The 23,643-nt window shown below is 41.1% G+C and overlaps 1 long non-coding RNA gene across 1 annotated transcript in view; it reads left to right on the forward strand.

Annotated features, from left to right (window-relative positions):
* LOC111561005 overlaps positions 1-14,352 on the forward strand; it is a 57,683-nt gene extending 43,331 nt beyond the window's left edge. Inside the window, exons 3-4 of the long non-coding RNA XR_002743377.2 lie at positions 5,917-5,992; positions 11,909-14,352. This is a non-coding gene — a long non-coding RNA (uncharacterized LOC111561005). The remainder of the gene's footprint in view (positions 1-5,916; positions 5,993-11,908) is intronic.
* Positions 14,353-23,643: the final 9,291 nt, after the last annotated feature.

Raw genomic sequence — 23,643 nt, forward strand, 5'->3', positions numbered from 1 at the left:
CAGGTCCATGGAGACTTGGGAACAGGTGAGGGTTATAGTGACTGCCTCTTAGATACAGGTCTTTAGCCTGAAGTGGGCAGATTTGGCTGACCTTATTCCCTCATGTGGGGATTGAAAGTCTGCATCTTGGAAGTATGTACTTCTTTCCAGAGGAGCCTCTGGCAGACGTTTGGACAGGGCTGTGCTAAGATTTGTGCTTTGCCGCATTTTTATGTTCAACCTCCTACCCGTCCCCTCTCTCCTCACTCTTCCTTTCTCCAGGGTCTTCCCATTTGCAAAATCGAGAAAGCACACATTTAGCCACAACAGGAGAACAGAACAAAGATGCTTTATGAAAAAGAGACATGATCTCATAGAAGAGGGATGTTTATTTACCCCAGCCCTGGAGAAGTTCATTCTAAGGGCACAATTCTAAAAGCCAAGGAGACAAACACCTGTGGGGGAGCTGGGTGCATAAAGTAAGTTAAGACTAAAGAATGGTCGTTGCCTCGGGGCCCTAAAATCTAAAGGAACTAGCACAGATTTAAAGACAAACTCTCAAAGTTACCTTTTCCTCCCCACTGACTTTAATTTTTTATTTTTGCTGTTTTTCCTGAAGTCTTTTTTATATTTGGAGAGGAGAAGAATGTCCTTGGGGAGTCAGGAGAATTGGGTTAAAATTAGGAACTGTGGACATCAGGTGTAAGCAGTGAATTTCAGAGAGAGTCACAGTGGAAGAAGGTGGGTATGGAGTCAGGGGTTAGACTTTGCTCACCGCCAGGTCCATTTTCCCCAGAATCTACCTTTCTCTTACCTTGTACCTGTTTTCTCCTCCTCCTAAGGCTGAGGCATGTCCATTGGTTTACTCTTTTACATGCTGAGCTAAAGATTTCTTAAACAAGGTCACCTCCCAGCTCTTGAAGAAACAGTCTGTTGTTAGGCTCAACACATAGTAAGTGCTCAGATATTCACTAAAGTAATAAGTTAATAAGTTTCAGGCTTAACACAAACAGAGTAACTGAGGCTCAGAGACATACTCATTCACTGTACAAGGTTGTATCCTAGCCAGGAGCAGAACTTCAGGTCTGGTTGAGGTCAGGGAAAATGCACATAAAAATAGTGAATTGTGGATGCAGGGTATTGTCAGTGTTCACATGATGAGTACAGGGTGTTAGCCGTCAACTCACAGGAGGGCAGTGTGGGCTGAAGCCACCAGTAAGACTTCCTGGAAAAGGCGGGGCTTGGGTCAAAAGAGAATCAGTGAGGAGGCAGGAGGGAAAGCAGGCAGGAGGTAAGCTTTGAGCCAAGGCTAAGGGGCAGTAATGTTTGTGAATTATTTAGTTCACGTAATACCTGGAGTATTGGTGTCCCTGGTAGACTGGTTTGGCTAAAGAAGTCTGAGTGGAGGCACTGTGGCAGATGAGGCTGCAGAAATCAGCAGATGCCAGGCTGGGAAGTGCTGGCCCTCTTTGTCATTTGCATCGTCCTGGTTCTTGATTCCCAGGATAAAGTGGACCCTTGGGTACATGCACTGCTCATATGCCCCCTTCAGGACTAGGCACACATTCTCCCAGCTGCCAGGAATGTTGCCAGCTGAGAGCCCATAGTTGAGTTTCTCCCCCAAAATGAACTGCCTCATTCACTGTCATGACTAGTTGATGTGGGGGTACAAAGGCCCCGTCCCCTTGCCCCAAAGGTGGGTCAACTCTTAAGAGCCATCCCAACTTCAGAGCTCCTGTGTGACATGCCAAGGTCTCTGCCCTCTCCCCTGCCCCCAACAATGTCTCCCTCTGCCCGTTTCTGCTCCTCACTCCCTTGCAGGTATGTTTCAGGAGAGCACTCCCTGTATGCTTTCTGCATGGAAATCTGCTGTTTCAGCATCTGTTTCGTAGGGGACCTGACTTAAGCCAGTTGAGACACAAATGTTTCTAAGAAGCAGACTCTGAGAAAATTGAGAACAATGAAAGCCCCATTGCCTATGGCACGTGGAGTCATGCTAGCCCTTGGCCTGCTGGAATTGTGCAATCATTAGAACTTGGCCAAGGGTAAGAGAGAACACTGGTGGTTCAATAGCTCAGGCACAGGAAGGGTTTGGGGAAAGTGTTAATGATAAGGTCTTGTATTTGAATAGCTCTTGCTGGGGGGCTATTGATGCCCTGGTGAAAGACTGAGGATGATCAATGACCAGTTTAAGTCACTGACTAGTGAAGGCTAGAGGTCCTCCTTGGTAGGTATAAATATTCTTTTTTTTTTTATGTTTATTTATTTTTGAGAGAGACAGAGAGGCAGAGTGTGAGCAGGGGAGGCGCAGAGAGAGGGAGACATAGAATCCGAAGCAGGCTCCAGGCTCTGAGCTGTCAGCACAGAGCCCAATGCAGGGCTGCAACTCATGAACCGTGAGATCATGACCTGAGCCTAAGTCAGATGCCAAACCAACTGAACCACCCAAGTGCCCCTGTAGGTATATTCTTGACTATTGCAGCCAGAGGGCAGGAAGGTTGAAGAGATGGCTTGGTATTTAATTATATGAACTGTGGATCTCCAGAGAAGGTTGAATTCACAGCCCAGCAGGTTTCCCTCACCAGGTCAAGACCCAGACCCTGAGTAGGAGGAAGGAGGACTCTGAAATTTGGGATGGAGACATCTGAGCTGATGCATTCAGAATTTTTTAATCCCCAGAAACCCCTGAACCATTTGGGTCTGCAGAAGTAGCCGACTCTGCCTTGCAGTTATCTGAGGCTTGATGGGTTGAAATGTGGGACTAGGAAGGTTATAAGACTAGAAATGAGGGGAAGGGTGTGGGAGATGACAAGAAGGAAAGAGGTTTGTGTTCTGGTGGTCTAATTCTTCAATGGCTACTGGAGTAGGAGGCGATTTAATACATTGATGAATAAGGTATTGTAATAGAAATAAATAGGGTTTGTCTATGTGCAGATTAGGTATAGTAAATCTCACATGTCCTCAAGATAGAATGTATTTTTCTCTTCCTATTTTCCAATTTCCATTTTCAGTTTTATGTCATGAAATAATAATAACAATTCTTGCAACAGTGATTACACTAATAAATAACATTGTGCATTAGTGCATGAGAATGAAGAATGTACATTATAAATAATAATAGTTTATTTATGATACTCTCTCTACTCACCCTTTCTATTCTCTCAGCAAGGTGCTTGGGGGATCTCAAAAAGCTACCACATACCCCTGCACACACATATTTCCAGAGGAGATATTGTTACATGTGTATTTCACAAATAAAAACTCCTCCAAATGACAGTTAATAAAAAAAAAATGGTAATCCTAGAATAAAAATCATTAGAGATGGTGGACATTTATTAAATTTATGTACCACTGAAACTTGGTTTTATGAATCTGAAACTTAATTTAGACATTTTTGGAATACAGATAGATAAAGATCTTAGTAAAACATTATTGACTTCAGGTAGAAAAATACACTCACATGACATTTTTTTCTGGTACAGCTATGCATATCCTTTAAATTTCATTGGTTTACAGATGTTTGGATTTTTGGACCAATACATGAAAAACAACAACAACAACATTTTGAAGACCAACATTGGCTGCAATCTATTTTGTGAATTAAGTTTATTTGGAAAAAAAAAAAAAGAGTCAGTGTTGTTTTAATACCATTATTCCATAAAAAAGAATGAAGATTTAGCAGTAAAAAGGTAGGAAGAATATAATCTCACAATAAAGGCCTTTAAATTTATCCAATGAATAAAAGAATTAGCTTCATAAAAAACTCCTGGTTATTTTATTTATCTCATTTTGCTGGGAATCAATGAAAAGTTTTGTCAAGGCAGGTATGAATGCTATGCATGGATAGAAGTTTAGGAATCACTAGTATAATACATTTCTCTTTTTTTCCCTCCAATTTTTTATTTAAATTCTAGGTAGTTAATATACAGTACAGTATTCGTTTCAGGAGTAAAATTCAGTGATTCCTCACTTACGTATAACACCCAGTGCTCATCACAAGGGCCCTCCTTAGTATCCTTAGCCCATCACCCATCAGCCCATCCCCCCCCACCTCCCTTCATCAACCCTGTTTGTTCTCTATCATTAAGAGTCTCTTCTGCTTTGCCTCCCTCCCTCTCTGTCTTTTTTTTCTTCCCTTTCCCTATGTTCATCTGTTTTGTTTCCTAATTTCTGCATATGAGTGAGATCATATGGTAGGAATCACCAGTAGAATACATTTCTATGAATTAGGCGTAGGAACGTTTTAGTTACCTCGGCTGGTGAGATGGAGAAAGCATATCACAGGATGATTTGAAGTTGCTTGCTCTGGGGCTGCTGTTCTCATGCTTTAGCATCAGAATTCCCTGAAAAGCATCTTCAAATACATGTTGCTGCCTCAGCCTCAGAGTTTCTGAATCCATGGCTGAGAGACACAAATCTGTATTTCTACCAAGTTGCCAGGCGGTGTTCGTGCTGCTGGTCAGGAGCTCACACATTGAGAACCAATATTCTAGGTTATTAAAATGTATTTTCTTTCTTTTTCTTTTTAGAGGGAGAGAGGGGGAGAGAGAGAGAGAGAGAGAGAGAGAGAGAGAGAGAGAGGGAATCTTAAGCAGGCCCCACACTCAGCACAGAGCCTGATGTGGGGCTTGATCCCATGACCCTGAGATCATGACTTGAGCCAAAATCAAGAGTCGGACACTCACTTATCCACCCAGGTGCCCCTAAAATGTATTTTCTGTTTTTAAGGAATGTTATATTAATTTGACAGTCTTCCTTCCTTGTATTACTTAGAAAGTAGATTCAGACAGCAAGTTCTAGTTCATAGAATAGAAAATGCAAATATCTTGCCCAAGTGTTCCATGGCTCAGATGCCTCTATCACCTTATCTTTGGGGTGAATGAAGGCTGACACATCTTTGTAGAACCTTTTAAAAATAATCATCTCCTCTTTCCTTAACTACCCAAGTGGACTCTATCTCCCTCCCTCCCCCTTCTATTTCTGTCTCCCTTTTTCTTTCTTCCTCTTTCCTTATCTCCTTCCCTTTTCCCTTCCTTTATTTCTTTTATAGATATCCCCATTAGATTCTGGGCTTGTGGAAAAGAAGTGCCTTAACTCATTTGCCTTTGAATCCTGGAATCTAGCTGCACGCCTGCTGTTGATCTTGTCCACTTGTTGGGCGTAGCATGGCAATAACCAAATCAACGAACTGAGCAATCAACTAGTGGATTTTCTCTCCATAGATTGTCTGGATTATTCCAGTGAAGCACTTTGTTTCCTCCCCCTCGGCGCCTTCCCGCTATAATCTGTGGCACGGTATTATTTTCCTTAGATCATGTGGACAGCTATTTAAACTGCCCACTTTAAGTGTCTGCTGTGGGGTGCACTGTACCAGCCTATAAGTCAAATATTGGAGCAAATGCATAGACGTCTCATATTTGTCAATTACTAGCCTAACTAGCCTTCCTGGATTAGAATCATGTTCAGTGTATCCCTGGCAAAAGTTTGTGTACTATTCCTGTTAGCTTTGGGGGACATCAGAGTGTGGTGCTTTAGATATCCAAATTTCAAAACCTTCAAGGTCCTTTTGCATGTCAGACATATATGGAGTATTAAATAGGCTTTGGGTATTTTTCAAGATTCTAAAGGTAGGAATGGAAAGCTGGAGCAGTCTGGAGCATCTGAGTATTCCCGTGGCCCAATGCCCCTTTTCTCCATTTCCTATACACTGTATTGTTTTTGAAATCAGGGGACAACATAATGGGATATCAAAAAACTGGCAGGTACAAATACACAACCAAATGCAGAATCTTTGATTTCATGGATTTGTTTTCACCATTCTGGCCTAGTTTTTAAGACCCAAGACTTGTGATTGTGTGACCCAATATACAAGAAAAAGCTGAACAACTGTGGAAAAAATAGGTTTGTAATTTGTATTACATTTATCACTGTTTCCAGGTCCATAAAGACAGAGATGAGAAAGCGACATACATTCAGGATATAGACTTGGTCCAAGGAGCAGAAAGATACTCAGGTAACAGAATGGGATAGAATAGATAAAAGGGGTTGGGTTAACAAAATATTTAAGTTATTTCCTCTAGCTAACATAAAATATAACTTTTCTCTCTCTATCATATGTTAACTAAGTGAAATAAAGAACATCTTGAAATTAATTTTTGTCGGGGCACCTGGGTGGCTCAGTCTGACTTAGGCTCAGGTCATGATCTTGTGGTTTGGGAGTTTGAGCCCTGCGTCAGGCTCTGTGGTGACAGCTTAGGGCCTGGAACCTGCTTCGGAATCTGTCTCCCTCTCCCTCAGCACCTCCCCCACTCATGCACTCACTCGCTCTCTGTCTCTCTCTCTCTCAAAAAAATAAACATTAAAAATTTTTTAAAAAGTAAAATTAATTTTTGTCCCAAAATGCTATTTTCCATAATACCTCATGAACAAGAGTTACTCATTATTTCTTAGACATTTTTAGATTGCTTGCACTCTTTCATTTAAGAAATGTAGAGTGTCTTGTCCCCAGAACTACACAGTTAATGAACATTTGTTTCGAGTGCTTTGTTACATTTCACTCAAAAGGTCTAGGAAGTGCCACATACTATTAGAAGCAACAGTTTTTATTTTGTTTGCAGACAATTCAATTATGGAAAATACCCAGAAAGAAGTTGCGAAAAGAATATCATTAGACAACCAAGTAGCTTTCCTCTCTTCTGTGTGCTAGGAAGAGGGATCAGCCTGCTGGTAATTGACTACAGAATTGGGTTGTTCCTGGAACAAGCATCTTATTGAGATTGTAGGAGATACTAAGCAATACACAGCAAGCCCGCTTGTAAGAAAACCTAGGATGTTCAGGGGGGTGAGAGTTGGGGAGGAGCAGATTTATCGCTGACCTTACTTGAAACGGAAAGACTCTTCCATGTTTAAGGCAAGAGCAGCTCTGCCAAATAATACCCTGTTCCCCCTTTTATTCTTCTGGCCCAAAGTGAATTTGCTCCTCCTTGAGTCTTAGAGCATTTTTCTGTCTGTCGTTTTCTTGTCAAGTAAGGAGACACGGCTTCACATCAGCCTAGCAGGAAGAGAGGCAAAACTGGGGCCGTGTTTGCTAGGAGTCAGGACCACTGTGTGTTAGTTTCACATATAGGTGTTGCCTCCCTTCAGTGATCTTAGAAACGTAACCAGCAATTGGATAGGCAGTCTTTGGCAGGTCTGGCCGGCTTCCCTCTCTCTTCCTCCTCCCCCACTGTGGGTGCTCAGTGTGTGCCTACCCTATACAATGCTTCTAGCCAGAGTGTGGTGTAGTCCCAAGATTAGGGTTTGGGTTTAGGAAGATGGCAAAGGCCCATTTGGCCTTCTGCCAGAACACATGATTCTATCAGGTTATCAACCAACCTTTCACAGGAAATTAAATCACACATATTTCCAGGAAATTAAAAATAGCAGAGTTCTTTAATTCCTATTTGTCCTTTTCTCTTGTATCAGGGATCTCACAGTGTGGAAGGGAGGTAGGCTGTGGCAGGATTTGGGCATTCCTAGGTGTCTCTGTCAGTAGCATCTCAAACCTCATCAAAACCCTCATAAAATTTTTTTAACTTTTCATTGTATTGTAGATGTCTTTTATTCATTTAACAAGCTTTTGTTGAGGATCCATTAGGTTTTGTATACTAGATTCAGCTAGATTATAAATTCCCAGAAGGTCAAGTGGCTGCATTTTATCTATCTATCTATCTATCTATCTATCTATCTATCTATCTATCTATCTAATGTTTATTTGTGTATTTTGAGACAGAGAGAGAGAGAGAGAGAGAGAGAGAGAGAGAGAAAGTGAGCAGGAGAGGAACAGAGACAGAGGGAGAGAGAGAATCCCAAGCAGGCTCTGCAGTGTCAGCAGAGAGCTGAACATGGGGCTTGATCCCACAAACTCTGAGAACATGACCTGAGCAGAAACCAAGAGTCAGAAGCTCAATCAACACAGCCACCCAGGTGCCCCTCAAGTGGCTGCATTTTAAATCTCTTAGAACCTGTCATCTTTTTTTCCCTTATTTTAGAATCTAGCAAGTGCTCTCTGTACTTTGTAGGCACACATTAATTATTTCCAATTAAACGAAACACTGAATAAACTTCCAGATTCCTGAGATCTGAGACCAGAAGAAACATATTAGGCAGAAGAAGGGGAAACAGCAATGGCTGAGCAGTATATGCCAGTGATTTTGCTGGATATATTATCCAACAGGGATAGAGAACCAGGGTCTAGTCTAGTGATCGGGAAAGAGAGTGTTAGGGCCTTCTATGGAGATAATTCATGAAGGCGAGCAATCTGAGGCCACACCAAGTATTTGTTCCTGGAATGACAGTCCACACAAATGCTTGTTTTGACAGCCAGACACAAGATGAAAGATAGAGTATGGGGGACTCCAGGGACTACAGAAAGGCTATAGGGGGAAGGCTCAGGGAGGGTTGCATGTGAAGCTTGCCAAGAAGAAATAAAGGGAAGAAAGAAAGGGCAGGTTGTGTGGAACAAGTCTCCTGTTTTTTAATTCTCACTGTGCCCTGATGAAAGCCACTGTTGGACATATAGGAGTTCTTATTCTCTTCATGGTCTGGGTCTAGAGAGGCCCAAGATACATCTAAGTCTGCTAGTGTGTCAAAAACTAGAGAAATGCCAGGAAAGTATATAAAAATGTAGATTTTTTTAAAACCTTAATATATATGTATATTTATGTGTGCATTTAAACACATGTATATACACAGATTTTATTTGAAGACTGTGTAAAAAGCAGATGAATGAATAAAGAAGATGTGATTTATACATATAATGGAATACTACTCGGTAATCAAAAAGAATGAAATCTTGCCATTTGCAACAATGTGGATGGAACTAGAGTGTATTATGCTAAGTGAAATAAGTCAGTCAGAGAAAGATAAATATCATATGATTTCACTCATAAGTGGAATTTAAGAAACAAAACAAATGAACATAAGAGAAGGAAAAATAAGATAAAAAGAGGGAGGCAAACAATTAGAGATTCTTAAATACAGAGAACAAACTGAGGGTTAGTGGGGGGGTGTGTGCGTGGGAGGAAGGGTTAAATGAGTGATGGACATTAAGGAGGACACTTGCTGGGATGAGCACTGGGTGTTATATGTAAGTGATGAATCTTTGGGTTCTACTTCTGAAACCGATACTACACTGTATGTTCACTAACTTGAATTTAGGTAAATAAATTTAAAATAAAAAAAAATATAAACATGAGACTGTTATAAACATGGGTCAAATGTTCCTCATGCTCACCCTGTAATAGCCCTCACCTTCATACAATAGATAGGGAAACTGAGGCTCAGAAAGAATGAGTGATTTGAAGGTCATACTAGCAAGTGGTGGAGACAGGATTGAACTCTGTATCCCTTGGTGGCTTAAGCTTTCTTCTTCTTCTCTTTCTTCCTCTTCTTCCTCTTCCTCCTCTTCTTCTGCTTCTTCTTCTTTTTTTAACTGTACCATTACTGTTAGAGCAGGCATAGGGATCGGAGGGCGAGGGCTGTGTTGCAGGTCAGGGCATCCAGAATACCTGATAGATATACCTACTGTTTGATCCTTGTTTGCAGAGCCCAGGGAATGGGGGCTGTCCCCCACCAACCCTGTAACCCCACTGGTTGTGCCCCTCTTTGAAGATCAGATGAGAAAAGTGTTTACTAATCTTGTGGAGTTTGATTCTATCTATAAGAAACTGTCATTGCCCCGAAGCAAAACAAAATGGTTTAAAGGACCACATCAATGTCCTTAATGACTTGATAATTAAGACAACACTACATAAGCACAGTTTAAATGTAAACAAATTACTTGGAAAGGAAAAAATATGCAAACTCTTTCAAATGATACACTATTTGTTTAATTAGAACAGGATCTTTTTTGTCCTTTTTTAAGGCCACTGACAATAGAGTCCTAAATGAATTGATGAAAAACAATAGTAATTAAAGACATCTTCTCTGATAATAGCCCAGGAAAAAAACTTCAGCATGAGTTGTAAAGTCAAAGCATACTTGGCATGGGCCCTATAAAGAGGGGCTGTGAAAATGTTTGAGTTGTTCTACTGGTTTGGGCCCCCTGAAGCAGAGGCGAGGAAAACACTGGGGCAGGGGGTTCATTTGTGAGGTGCCTCCAGGAGGCATGAGTAAGGTAAGCTGGAAAGGGACAAGAGTCAATAAAATCTATATTAATGAATAAGCTTTTGCTGTGGGCAACTGGGGCTCAGCTCTGTTTGGGGGCCCTCTGAGAGGCCTTGTAGAACACACTTCAAAGCTTAAAATGAAAACATCAGTTTTTTTAAAAAAGATATATGCACCCCTGTTTATTGCAGCATTATTTACAGTAGCCAAGATATGGAAGAAACCCAAGTATCCATTGATAGATGAATGGATAATGAAGACATATACATATACACAATGGAATATCATTTAACTATAAAAGAAGAAAGAAATCTTGCCATTTGTGATAACATAGATGGCCCTAGAAGGTATTATGCTGAGTGAATGAGTCAGATAAAGACAAATATCAATCTATTTCACTTATATGTGGACTCTAAAAAACAAATAAAAAACCAAATAGATCCTTAAATACAGAGAAAAAATTGGTGGTTGTCAAAGGGTAGGTGGAGATTAAGAGGTACAAACTCCCAGTTACAAAATAAATAAGTCATGGAGATTAAAAGTACAGCAGAGGGAATATAGTCAATAATATTGCAATAATGTTGTATGGTGACAGATAGCGACAACATTTACCGTGGTGAGCATTGACTAATGTGTAGAATTGTCAAACCACTATGTTGTACACCTGAAACTAATATAACACTGTATATCAACTATACTTCAATAGTAAATTAAAAAAAATTGTCCTGCCGAAGGCCTGCTGAAGATGGGGCATTTATTCATCTTCTATTGATTGGAAGTTGCTCCTGGGAGCATTAAATCATGGGCTGCCCTGAGCAAGTTCCTAAGGCACTAGTAAAGGCCTTCAGGCAGAGAAGCAGAGAGATCCTGCCTTACGGAGGGCATGGGGAAGCTGTTGGCATGCATGTAATGGTCCTTGAGGCTGCTGGTGAACTCAGAAATGGGCCAGTGGCACATGGGCGGGGCACCACAGCACCTGTTACAGATAGGCGCTTGTAAGGTATCATCCTTCTAGACCAGCTCAGTACAACAGAAATATCATGTCAGCCACAGGTATGAACCACATATGTAACTTTACATTTTCTAGTAGCTACGTTAAAAAAATAAACAGGTGAGCTTAACTTTAATAATATGTTTTACTTGATTTCCTATGTCCAAAATATTATTGTTCCAACATGTATTCAACATAAAAGTTATGAATGAGATATCTTAACATTCTTTTTTTCTTACAAAGTCTTTGAAATATAGTATGCATTTAATACTTACAGTGCATGTCAATTTGGACCAGCCACATTTTAAGTGCTCAACAGCCACATGTGGCTCATGGCTACTGTACCTGGACATGGAGTTTTGGATGAATGTAAGAAGGATACTCATTTGGGACACCTGGGTGGTTCAGTCCGCTAAGTGTCTAACTCTTGGTTTCAGCCTAAGTCATGATCTCACGGTTGTGGGATTGAGCTCCACTTCAGCACAGAGCGTGCTTGGGATCCTCCCTCTCTCTCTCTCTCTCTCTCTCTCTCTCTGCCCCACACCCTCTGCCATTCATGATCTTGTGCTCTTTCTCTCTTTCGAATAATAAATAAATAAACTTAAAAAAAAAAAGGGAAACACTCATTTAGGAATGGTGTAAAGCAAAAATCTGTGATTTCCTTCAAAATAACACATAAGTCATACATATTGTAGATTTCTCTTTTCTTATTTTGTGAACATTATTAAGTGATATCCCTTTATGATTTATAGAGATTCTTTTCAGGAGCTTTCTCTCTCCTTTTGATTCCAGATTCCCTTCTGGTTTATGTGGAAGACGGTCATGTTAAATTTCTCTTGAGAACACTCATTGAGAGGGCCTCCAGGCCTTTCCCATCATCATTGCTGATGGAGCCCATGACCAACACTTACCACGGAGGTGTGGGGGAGCAATGGGAAGGTAGGAACACCATTTGGCCTGGCCTCTCAAAGGTTGGTACTGGCAAATGAGGTTCTACCTATAGTTAGTGCATCAAGAAAGCCCATTTGTTAGAAATGCATGATATATACATTGCAACAATACGACGTTTCTTGAAACTGCCTTTTTTTTTTTTTTGCATTTCTTCCTTTTAAAACATCTAGGAACCCTAAAAACTGGTCTAGGCCTCTCTGTATAGGTGAGAGGAGTAACAGATAATTTTTATTGACTAACCTTTCATTTCCAACCTCTTTCTCCCTTTTCTGTCTCTGTTAGAAAGGCTGTTAAAACAAAAACAAAAAAACAAAGAAAAATGGATTTTCTGGTCTGCCTTGAAGTCAGCAGGGGCCATATGATAGTGTTGGGCAATGAGATATAAGCCAAAATCTGCTGTCTCTTCTTTTCCTTCTTCCTTATTCCTCTCTGGGACTCAAACATGATGGCTGGCAATGTGGCAGCCACTGGCAATCAGGAGGCAACTGGCATGAGAATGAAGGCTAACATGGTAAGGATGGCAGAGAAAAAGAGGATTCAGTATCTGGTAGCAATTTTGGGCCACTTTGCCAGCACTGAAAGTACTTACAGACTTCTTGCTAGGTGAGACAAGTACCTTATACGTTTAAGCTGCTATTAATTAGATTTTCTTGTACTCACAGAAAAATGACTTTCTATCTGATATAGAGATTTTGCCAAAACCACCACTGAAACAAATTCCATATGTATTTGCTTCCTCACTACCTCCTACAAGTGGCTAATTAAGCAGTCATCCCAAAACACAGTTAAAACAACCATATACACAAAATGCTGCAAGTCTGAAGTTATCAGTTCTCCAGAGACCTAATTAGATATATCTTTGAAAAGGTATAGACTGATCAAAGCATTTACCTTTGTGTTCCAGCCCCAAAGCCCCCTATTTAAAATGACTGTAATTTTTCATTTGAATCGCCACTCTCTTCATTAAAGGGGAAAGGGGAAATCGCTTATGATTACTCATTTTTGGGTCTTCAGATCTTACTTTGAGTCTGGTATACAGAAGGCAACCAGCAAATGTTTATCATATTGATAAATTGTGATAACACCTTGCAAGGAAAAATAACTTGCCATTTAGGGGTTGTTCTTTTTTGTCCCTTTATGAGAAGACTCCTCAGACTTTATTAGGCTGCCCCAGTCCATGGACAATACTGACTCAGGCTGTTGCTATCCTAAAGACGCCTTCTAGAAGTTGTCTAAGATCTCCCAGTGGTGTGGAAGAGATAAAAAGAATAGGTAACTCAAATTAGGGAGTTGTTTTTCTCAGAAGACTTCCCTCTTACAGTAACTGGCCAGCACTTCTAATAACTGTAAGTGAGGAGTTGTTTGTTTCTAGATTATCTCTTCTTTCTTAGCTATGTAACTCCAAATGAGTAATTTGTAGAATCATGTGGAAGTTTTCTCCTCTCTCCATGTGGGTGAATCTCAGGGCATCTTCTGTAGGAGTTTGAAAGCCTCTGAGTTTGGATTTGGCATCCTAAACAGAAGGATCAAAATCCAGCCTTAACACCTTTTTGACTAAAACCACCTTATATCTGTGGTTGTTAAAATAAAGCTTTCCTGTCGGCTCACCCAAATTCTCTGTGGTGTCTCTGAGGACACAGCCCTGAAGGCTTCTGCCTTTACCTTTTACCTATCATTAATGGTATCATTGATGGTTGAGCTTTCACAACAAACTTAAGGTTGGACCAGACATGCTAGCTGTCTGACCTTGGATAAGTTACTTAACTTCTCTGAATATCAGTTTCCTCATTTTTAAAATGGGAATTGTAGTAGTATAGATCTCATCAGGTTGTTGTGATGGTTCTATGAGATAATACATATATAATGCTTAGCACATTGCCTTGCATTCCTAAACTCTCAATAAATGTTACTTGTTATTCATAAAATTAACATTGTTAAATTGCCAAAATGAATAATTAATATTTACTAATAAAATAATATTTACAGTGGTCTGACAAGGCTTTATTTTAGATTAAGGTGAATAGTGCAGATTTATCTTCAAGGGGACATGGCCTACACATTCTATTTTAAGCAAATAATTGAAATGACTTAAAGAGTCTCTTTGGTTTTCTTGTTGTATCTACTGGATAGCCTGTTTGGAAACCGTGTCTAAGAACCAGAGTGTTAACCTAAAAAAGGGATTAAAAGCCTTCTCTCCAAGCTATCCTAGAAAATAATGGGAAGTAAATAATTCATATTCAACTCCACCTGGATGAGAACACCATTTAAGGTCAGTGTTAGAACATCTCTCTTTTCCAGAACTTTTTGATCATGACTTCATAGCTATGGTGAGATTCTTCTTCTTCTTTTTTTTTTTTAATGTTTATTTACTTATTTTGAGACAGAGAGAGAGAGAGAGAGAGAGAGAGAGAGAGAGAGAGAGAGAGAATGAGCAGGGAGAGGTGCAGAGATAGAGGAGAGAGAGGATCCCAAGGAGGCTCTGTGCTGTCAGTGCAGAGCCTGATGCGGGGCTCCATCTCACCAACTGTGTGATCATGACCTGAGCCCAAATCAAGAGTTAGGTGCTTAACTGACTGAGCCACCCAGAATTAAGATTCTTTAAAACATTTTTTTGAATGTTTGTTTATTTTTGAGAGAGAGAGAGAGAGACAGAGTGCGAGTGGGGAGGGGCAGATAGAGCCGGAGACACAGAATCTGAAGCAAGCTGCAGGCTCTGAGCTGTCAGCACAGAGCCTGACATGGGGCTCGAACCCACAAGCCATGAAATCATGACCTGAGCTGAAGTCCGATGCTTAATCAATTTAGCCATACAGGTGCCCCAGAATTGAAATTCTTAATATTCAAGAAAACCCCATTTGTATCTAGTTGTGACCCAGGTTGGTCCTGAACAGCAGATAATGGCTTGGCAGTCATGGAAGAACAAAGTTGCTTGACATTTTTAGAGTTTAGAAAACTTAGCCTCTAATTCAATCAAGGCTTGCGAGAAGGAGGAGGAGGAGTTCTTTATTTTGTTCCGACTAGTTTACCCTGAGTGTGCAGCTGGTTAGAGTTTCTGAGAGGCTGTTAGTTCCAATTAATTTGGTATACACTCTTGTATGTAGGCTTGATGAATTAAGAGGCAGCAATGAATTTATCTGTGCATCAGCCATAAAATTTCCATTACTTTTCTTAATGAATTTTACATTCGATTCTGAAAGCTTTTTAAAAAGTTGTTCATTTGTTTTTCAGGGCCTTTCCCTCCTTCTTCTATATAATTTGTGTCAAAACAAGAACTTCCCGTAGAGAGAGATTGGACATTTCTATAAGACATTTGCTTTCAGGGGTAGGGAGACTGCCCTTCCTGCTGTCTGGAAACCTCAAGGCTGAGCTCACTTCTTGGGCTCTCAGGTAGGGTGAGATAGGAAGTTCCAGCTGAAGAGGATGGGTGTGGGCTTGTGGCAAAGTTCCATTATCACTGCAGAGGGAAAAGACAATGAAAAGGAAGTGGTGTTGGGGAATAAATTTGATATTCTTCAGTAATGTCAGGTGTGAGTAGCCATTCCTGAGCTCTGTGTTTCCTTCCTTTCGTCAGAGAAGGCTGGCAAGAGTCTGAATCTTGGTGAAAGCCTGGTCCTAAGATTCTCAGGACCTAGAGGGGAGTGATGAAAGCTGATAAACCTGCATTTCAAACTCTAAGCAATTTTCTCTCTTGAATGAAATAAAGACTGGAGGATCTTTTGAAGCATCCTTTTCTTTGTTATGGAAAGGACTCAAATATACAATTTTATTAGGTAAATGTGACGCACACTATAATCAGAAGATGTGTCTTAGAGGCTGTGGCTCAAAGGAACTTAACTGTGAATGTTTATTTTGTTGGCTTCTTGCATCTCTGAAGACTCTATTTCTTTTAGAGAAATGCTTGCTTTCTTGTGTATTGATTTAGAGTGAACTATGGGTAAAGATTGTCACTTGTTTCTTTGTTGGTATGAAGACTGGAGGAGGGCAGGAAAAGACGGCAAGAGTGGTCTTCACCTTGCACTGGAGCAAGGCTGTAAGAAAAGAGCGAGACCAAAATGGGGGAGTACACCCTGGACTGTACCTTTGATACAACTCAGACTTGGATATGGAGCAGTCTTCCTGTTGTGACTGGAGGTCAAGCCCATCCAGTTGGGCAGTGAAGGGTTTCTCTTTGAGAGAGTAAACAGTTCCAACATTCCTATTATCATTTGTCCTGGGCAGTAGCAGGATGGTAGGCCTTAGATTGGGGCCCCTTTGGATCTGATTTCTGGACCTGGTCATGGACTAGCCTAGATGTGTTGTGAACACTCTAGAGGGTATAGGAAGATGACCTGCCTAGGGAGACAGCGCCCCCTATGGGGGGTTTCTGAGAAAGGCCAATCTTGGAGTCCTCAAAACAGCCAAATCTAGGAGTTACAAGTCCTTCCTTGAATATAATTTTTTTTCTCCTATCTCTGAGCCTGGAATAAAATCATGTTAAATATTACAACCTAGTCTCCAAAATGTTGTGTAAAATTAAGGTAAAATTTGTAGTCATCTTAGTTCAGAATGGTAAAAGAAGAGTAGCTACTCACATAGAACCCCATAGTGGGAAGGGCCTATGAGTGGGGGGGTGGAAATCCCAAGAATTGGAGGGGCTTGTGAATGGGTGGAGCCTGGGAGTATAAGAGGCCTGGGGGAGGGGCCCAAACTGAGTTTATAAATCCCAGTGGGGGGGGGGGTGCACCTGGGTGGCTAAGTAGGCTAAGTGTGGACTCTTGATTTAGGCTCAGGTCATGATCTCACGGTTTGTGAGATCAAGCCCTGTGTCAGGCTTGGTGCTGACAGCAAGGAGCCTGCTTGGGATTCTCTCTCCCTCTCTTTCTAGCCTCTCTCTCAAAATAAAAAAAACCAAACATTTAAAAAAAGTTTCTTACAAATGTTGAGTAGAAATGAAGGGCATTTTGGAGAATGAAAGGTTTGACCTGACCTTGGGAATTAGAAAGACAGGATAAAAAACAGTAATGAAGGCTTGGAGCAGGACAAGGAGGCAGGGAGGCCAGTAAGGAGTTTTGTCCTTGCATTGTAGAAAACAAAACAAAGGGGCAGGTTTGAGAAAGCCACAGACTGGGGATCAGTCTTTCTCTGGAAAGCACTTCACTTTCTGGTTCCTGAAAGAGGAAGTTATCATCTCTGCCTCATTTTCTCCAGCACAGAATGGGGCTGTGGACAACAGAACAGCTATCCAGGGCTTCCTGGGTACTCAGCATGAACTACCTGCTTCCAGTGGCCTATGAAGTAGGAACTGTTATCAGTGAGGAAACTGGGCACCAAGCAGTAGACCAACACACTATTACACTATTACTATTATCATTATAGTGTCCCATCACACCCACACTCCTCTTTTCCCTTTCCTTGGTATTTTCTGTGGAAAAATAAAATAATATTTGTGAAATTTATTTAATCTCTTTGGAAGGACAAATGTGAAGTAAGTCCCTTTTTTTATTATCTGCTGAGCCTCCCCTGAAGTTGAAAATGTATAGGAATTTTTTTTTTTTTTTGGGAGAGAGAGAAAGAGAGAGAGTGCTCGTGCACGCAAGTGGGGGAAGGGCAGAGAGAGAGAGGGAGAGAATCCCAAGCAGTCTTCCTGCTGTCAGCACAGAGCCTGATGTAGGGCTCTATCTCACAAACTGTGAGATCATGACTTGAGCTGAAACCAAGAGTTGCATGCTTAACCAGCTGAACCACCCAGGTGTCCCGAAAATGTATATGAAGTTTGAGCACCTATTGCACAGATATTCTGCATTTCTCTGCTTCTTGACTATGAGGGGATGATATCCCAGAGATAGGAAACGTACATGTCAGCTACCTGACAAGGGGTACGTGCTAATATGACATTACATTTATGAAGCTCACACACTAATGTCTCTACTTACCCTGATAGTTTGTGAGGCAGGCAGTATTTTCCAGACAAGGCAACTGTGTCCAGAGAGGTTGTGATTTGTCTGAGGTCTGGCCACATTGGTCCAAAAGACCAGGCCTCTGACTCTTTCTCTCCAGTCCTCTGGAGAGTTCTCGCCTGTCAGGGGGCTTTTGTTGCCAGTGGAAAGTGGTGGGAACTTCTCTGTTATCCCTTCCCACCCACACAATATTTCTGTCTGGTTCTCTGAGTAGTGGTTGTGAAAATGGTGGGGCTATTTCATGCTGTTCATGTACAGGGAGCCCCTCTGGAGGCCTGTTGAGATAATACACAGTATGAAGGAAAGAGGCCAAAGTTGTTCATGAAAGTTGTACTCGCTTGGGGCTGCTGATGAGGGGTGATGACATCTTCCCCTGCCCAACCTAGCAGAACTTGCCTCATCTTTAATTTCTGCCCGAGTTTGTGAAATCTTTTGATTAGGATCTCTGCACAAGGCCATATTCCCAGCGGGATCACACTATACCACCTCATTAGTCCCATTTGCTGATCTTCACAGCAAAGTGTGTGCTCACTAGGAGCTGCCGGTGGAAGGGCCACGTGGGGCCCAGAGCTCTGAAGGGCCCGGTTCATCTTTATATGCTGGATTGTTTCTTGACCTCGATTTTCTTCTTCTGACAGCAGGGCTGTGTGGGAAGAATGCAGACTTTGGAGTCCTGCCATTTGGAAGTGTGGAGAGCTGGGAAATCACTCTACCTCTGAGCTCTCCTTACAGCTATCAAACAAGCTCTTTTGACAAGCCGGATGTTAGCATGAAAGCGGGGTTTGGAGGGAGGGGCAACGAAGCTTTGCCAATAATACTTGTTACACAGCCATAGCCGAGACCCCTCTGCCCATTATGAAAGCCTCAAGCGTTCACTTTCCCTCTTCCTCATAATTGCTCCGTATGTAAGGCTTAATAGACCTGCAGTTCCTGTGGAGAGTGGGCTCATGTTTGAGAGCCGGCCAGATCCCTTGACCCAGGCTTTCTGACAGATGAGTTCCAAAGGTTAATGTTTCATTGATGGACTGACAAAAGACTTTCAGAGGATGGCTCTATTCCAATTCCAGGGGCGTCCTGTGAAGACCCTGTGTCCTGGTTGGGTTTTTATTCTGGCGTCTGAGATGACAAGAAAGGCTGTGGTTTGTGTGAGTGAGCTCAGGGTGGGCTTCTTCGGAGTCCTGCTTGGGAAAGTGTTGGGGATTCTGAAGTATGGGTGTCTTTCTGCCGCACTTAACTAGGGGGACAATGGTTTATTTATATGCCTGTCTCTCCCCACCTCTCAAGACATAAGGTGAGCTCCTGGAGGGCAGGGCTTGCATTGTAGGCAACTTGATATCTTCAGAGTCTGGTAAATAGTCTACCCTTAGTATATATTTGTTGAGTAAAACTTTTGGTTTCATTAATGGTAAGTAGTAGGCGAGCCTCTATTTTTAAACTAGCTTTTAAGCTGTAAAGGTAAAGCAAGTCCATGGTAAAAATTTCAAAAGTACAAAAGAGTAAAAATGAAAATGAAATTCCCACTATGTAGAGAAAAATGACTCTTAGAAATTTTCTGTGTCTCTTTCCAGAAATGTCCAGTGAGTCTGCATCTCAAGCACATTTTTGTTCACAAGTGAAATCATACTACACTCACACATTTCTGCAACTATCCTTGTGTAATTAACTATCTATCCTGAACACCTTTTTATAGTAGTGCATACAGATCTACCTCAATGTTTATAATGGCTGCAGTCTACTGTATAGATTTTCCGTAATTTTTTTTTTCAACGTTTATTTATTTTTGGGACAGAGAGAGACAGAGCATGAATGGGGGAGGGGCAGAGAGAGAGGGAGACACAGAATCGGAAGCAGGCTCCAGGCTCTGAGCCATCAGCCCAGAGCCTGACGCGGGGCTCGAACTCCCGGACCGCGAGATCGTGACCTGGCTGAAGTCGGACGCTTAACCGACTGCGCCACCCAGGCGCCCCTAGATTTTCCGTAATTTAACCAATTCCCTACTGAATGGATATACAAGATATTGCCAGAATCTTAATTATTACAAATAATGCTGCAGCAAATATTTATTTACGTTTGTATTTATATATGTGTGGGATAAATTTCTAGAGGTGTAAGTTTGTTACACATAGCCAGTTGCCTTTTAAAAATTATGTCAATCCACACTCGATGGTAGTGAGTGAGTGCCCATTTTTTCACATCCTTGGTAACACCCAAAATTAGCAAATATTTTATCTTGGTCAGGATAATGGGAGAAACTCAATTTTTTTTCAAATTTGTATTTTTAAAATTATGATTAAGTTTCAACCTTTCCGCATTTATGGGCTATTTTATTTTGTGTGAACTGCTTGTTCAGGTTATTTAGTGATTTTCTTATTGGCTTCCCTCTCTCTCTCTCTCCCTCTCTCTAAAATACATTTATTAAAAAATCTTGATTTATTCATGACATGAATTTTTTGTCACAGTTGTTAAAAATTGTCAGTTTGTCACTTATCTTTGGACTTCGATTAGGACATTTTAGTCATAAAGAATTTTAACATTTTATGTAGTTAAATTTACTAATCATTTCCTTTATATTTCTGAATCTTATGTCATGTCTAGAAAGGATTTTTCCATAAGAGATGATAAGCAAAATTCACTGATTTATTTTTTGTACAAATATATATTATTAACTGTATTTAAATATTTGATCCATCTGGAATTTATTTTGGTATAGAGTCCTTTAGGGATCCAGATTTATTTTATCCAAAAGGATAGCCAGTTGTCCCAGCTCTGTCTTTCCTTTACTCATTTGAAATGATACTTTATTGCATATTAACAAACAAATATTTGTTTTTCTTGTGAAAATACATAGAAATATTCAAAGGAAACCAACATGTCCTTTCCAGATATATATACTGCACATAGATTTTTCCAGTTCTCCTAGGTGAGTTCTTTGGAATTGTTCTCAAATATGGAAACAAAGATTTTTGGGTTGTTGTTTAAAGCCAACCTTTCTATGAGATATAAAATGGAAAAAGGATACGTTGTGAACAATTTGGGGAGTAAAGAGAGATTAGGTGAGTTTTACATTTAAAAAACCTTCCCTGAAAAGGTGGCTCTTGCACAGGCTCAGATTCTGGGGGAGCAGAGCTATAGGCCTGCTGGGTTTCTCCTCGCTCTCCTCTGGTCTCACCCTCGAGGAGTCAGTCAAACACACCAGTCTGCTACTTGCACACAACTCTAGGATCAGCATCTGCCTCCCTCCCCGGGGTGGTACATGAGTCCCTGTTTGTGGAATCTGGCTCAGTGGAGAGTCCTGCCTCTACCCACATCCTTTCATTAGAAATGAAAAGGCTTTTGATTCGTGCATACTGCTGTTCACCATCATTTGTCTGCCTCAAAACAGAGGATTTGGCTTCCTGAGACATGATTAAATGAACCCCAAATTCAAACCCTAAGAAACAAATTAATATTATGTCTCAATATCAGGAAAGGGACCCCCCCCCCCACCATCCACTCAGGAGATGTGTATATTAGGGGAGGCGGTGCAAACTCTGCTAAAATTTGGATCCCAGATTTCCCTTTGGAAGTGTTAACTAAATACACGAGTCTGGGAAGGATTTCCCCTTTGCTGAAAAGATTCAAGGTCTGCAGACAATAGTTTGATTGCTTACATCCCACAGACCCATCATGGAGAACTTCAATTTCATGTGTCCTACAGGGGGTTTCAACATGGCTCTTTCATTTACAGTTAGGAGATTAAAAATAAATTCAAACTTTGTACCATGCCACACAAAGACACACAAGAAAAACCAAAAAGTTTACTTGTAAACCTTAGCTCAATTGTTAAAGCTTTCTAATTTTCTTGTGTCTCTTGAGCCAAAAAAAAAAAAAAAAAAAAAAAAAGGAACTCCCTAGGGATTTCTCTAGCACTTTTCATCTGATGCTGTCAAAGCACTTCACATTCTCTATCTAATTAAGACTCTGAACACCTCAGTGAGAGAGGGAAGCATCAACACCATAAACCTGACAAATAGAAGTTAGATTCCCTGAAAACCTAACTAAATAAAATAGCCCTGGGTACATGATGAGAATGCATTGCATTTAAAGTATTGAAAAGTTTGCATTTTGTCCGGTTGCCGATTCTGGAGTGTCTCCTACAGCATGCAGATCATTCAGCTCAGACTTCTGTGTTGCTGGAATATTTGCAGCGGGTGGTAGAGTTTCAGAGAAATCTCTCAGGCATTAAGTATATCAGAAAAGGAATTGGAAGGCAAATAAATTCACAGGAAGAACTTAGCATGCTGTTTTTGTGACATAGGTCCCAATAGCCTTCCAATAAGTGGAAGGGGGGGCATGGAGAGCTGCTATGAGGAATGGTTCTTGAGAGGCTGGGGAAGGTTCTGGAAGGGTATGTGTGGGAGATTCCAGAATCTGTAATCATGTCAAGATTCTTCATTGTAGAAACCAACTCTGGCTAGTGGAAGCAAAAAGGACATTTATTAGAAGGATTATCAGCGTCTCTCAGATTCAAGATTGTGGAGAAGGGAAGGAGTTAAGGTAGAATCAGCCCCAAATTGGAAACTTGGGGAAAAAGGAATTAGTTTGGTAGACCAATGGTTAATTTCAGTGGTCTCTGGGCCATAGGGGCTGTCCCTAGTTATGTGGAACCTGGTCCCAAAGTAATGAGGGCAGGGGAATAGCAGCTCAGACCCCGAAATTCTGATATAGGAGGTTGGGTGTGGCTCTGGGTTGGTTGTTTGCATTTGAAATGTACAGTTGAGGAAGAAAAGTTTACTGTGTGTAGGAACTGGTTGGCTCTGGAAGGGGAGTTCCCCCAGGGTCATATCCCCCCAGATATCAAAGCATCAAAATGTAAAAAATAGAAGTATGGTTAAATAAGGAAGCATAATTAGAAATAGAAATTCAAGCCCTCACTCTCTATACACTAACATCACAACAGTTATGATAGCAACTAGAATTGCTGTTATTACTATCTAGCCCAATGTTCTTTCCATTCCTAAACTGGACAATAGCAAGGTAGAAGGAAAACAATCTTTCAAGAGTGCAGTGCAGGTCTGAGGTAGAGGACTGTGCCTCTCTAGTGCTTTGCTCTGAGCGGGGAAGTTCCTTGCAAACAATGCCTGGTTCAGCCTTACCACAGTGTCACAAAGTAAGTGCATAGTATTATTCTTTCCACTTAACAAGATGGAAAACAGAGGGGCTCATGGCAATCTGAATGGCTCTGCCAAGGTCATAGGCTAAGCCTGAGTGCCTGAGGTAGAAACAGGGCCCTGGGAGTCTTATAACATGTTTGAACCTCCTAAATATGGAAACATAATTGAGTATTGAATATTGTACCTGACAACTAAGGCTCTTTAAAATCGGTGCAATGTAAATCTGAAGAAAGGAGCTCATATTTGTCGTTGTACACACTGATGCAAACTTCATGTAGCCTTTCCACCTCAGTATCCACCTGTAACTCTTGGTCAGTATCACAGGATGAGATTCTTTAAATATTAAGCACCTTTCCAAATCCTATTCCGTTGGTCCTGCTGTATCAGGAGGTTAATGGGTGCATGGTATGGAGTATTTAACGTGACAGATATTTCTCGTGTCTGTGGATGCCCTTGCTGCCTTTGCTGGTGTGGTGGCTAACCCCAG

The sequence above is a fragment of the Felis catus genome, chromosome B3 (genome assembly GCF_018350175.1).
Source record: "Felis catus isolate Fca126 chromosome B3, F.catus_Fca126_mat1.0, whole genome shotgun sequence".
In the NCBI taxonomy this organism is placed as follows: domain Eukaryota; kingdom Metazoa; phylum Chordata; class Mammalia; order Carnivora; family Felidae; genus Felis; species Felis catus.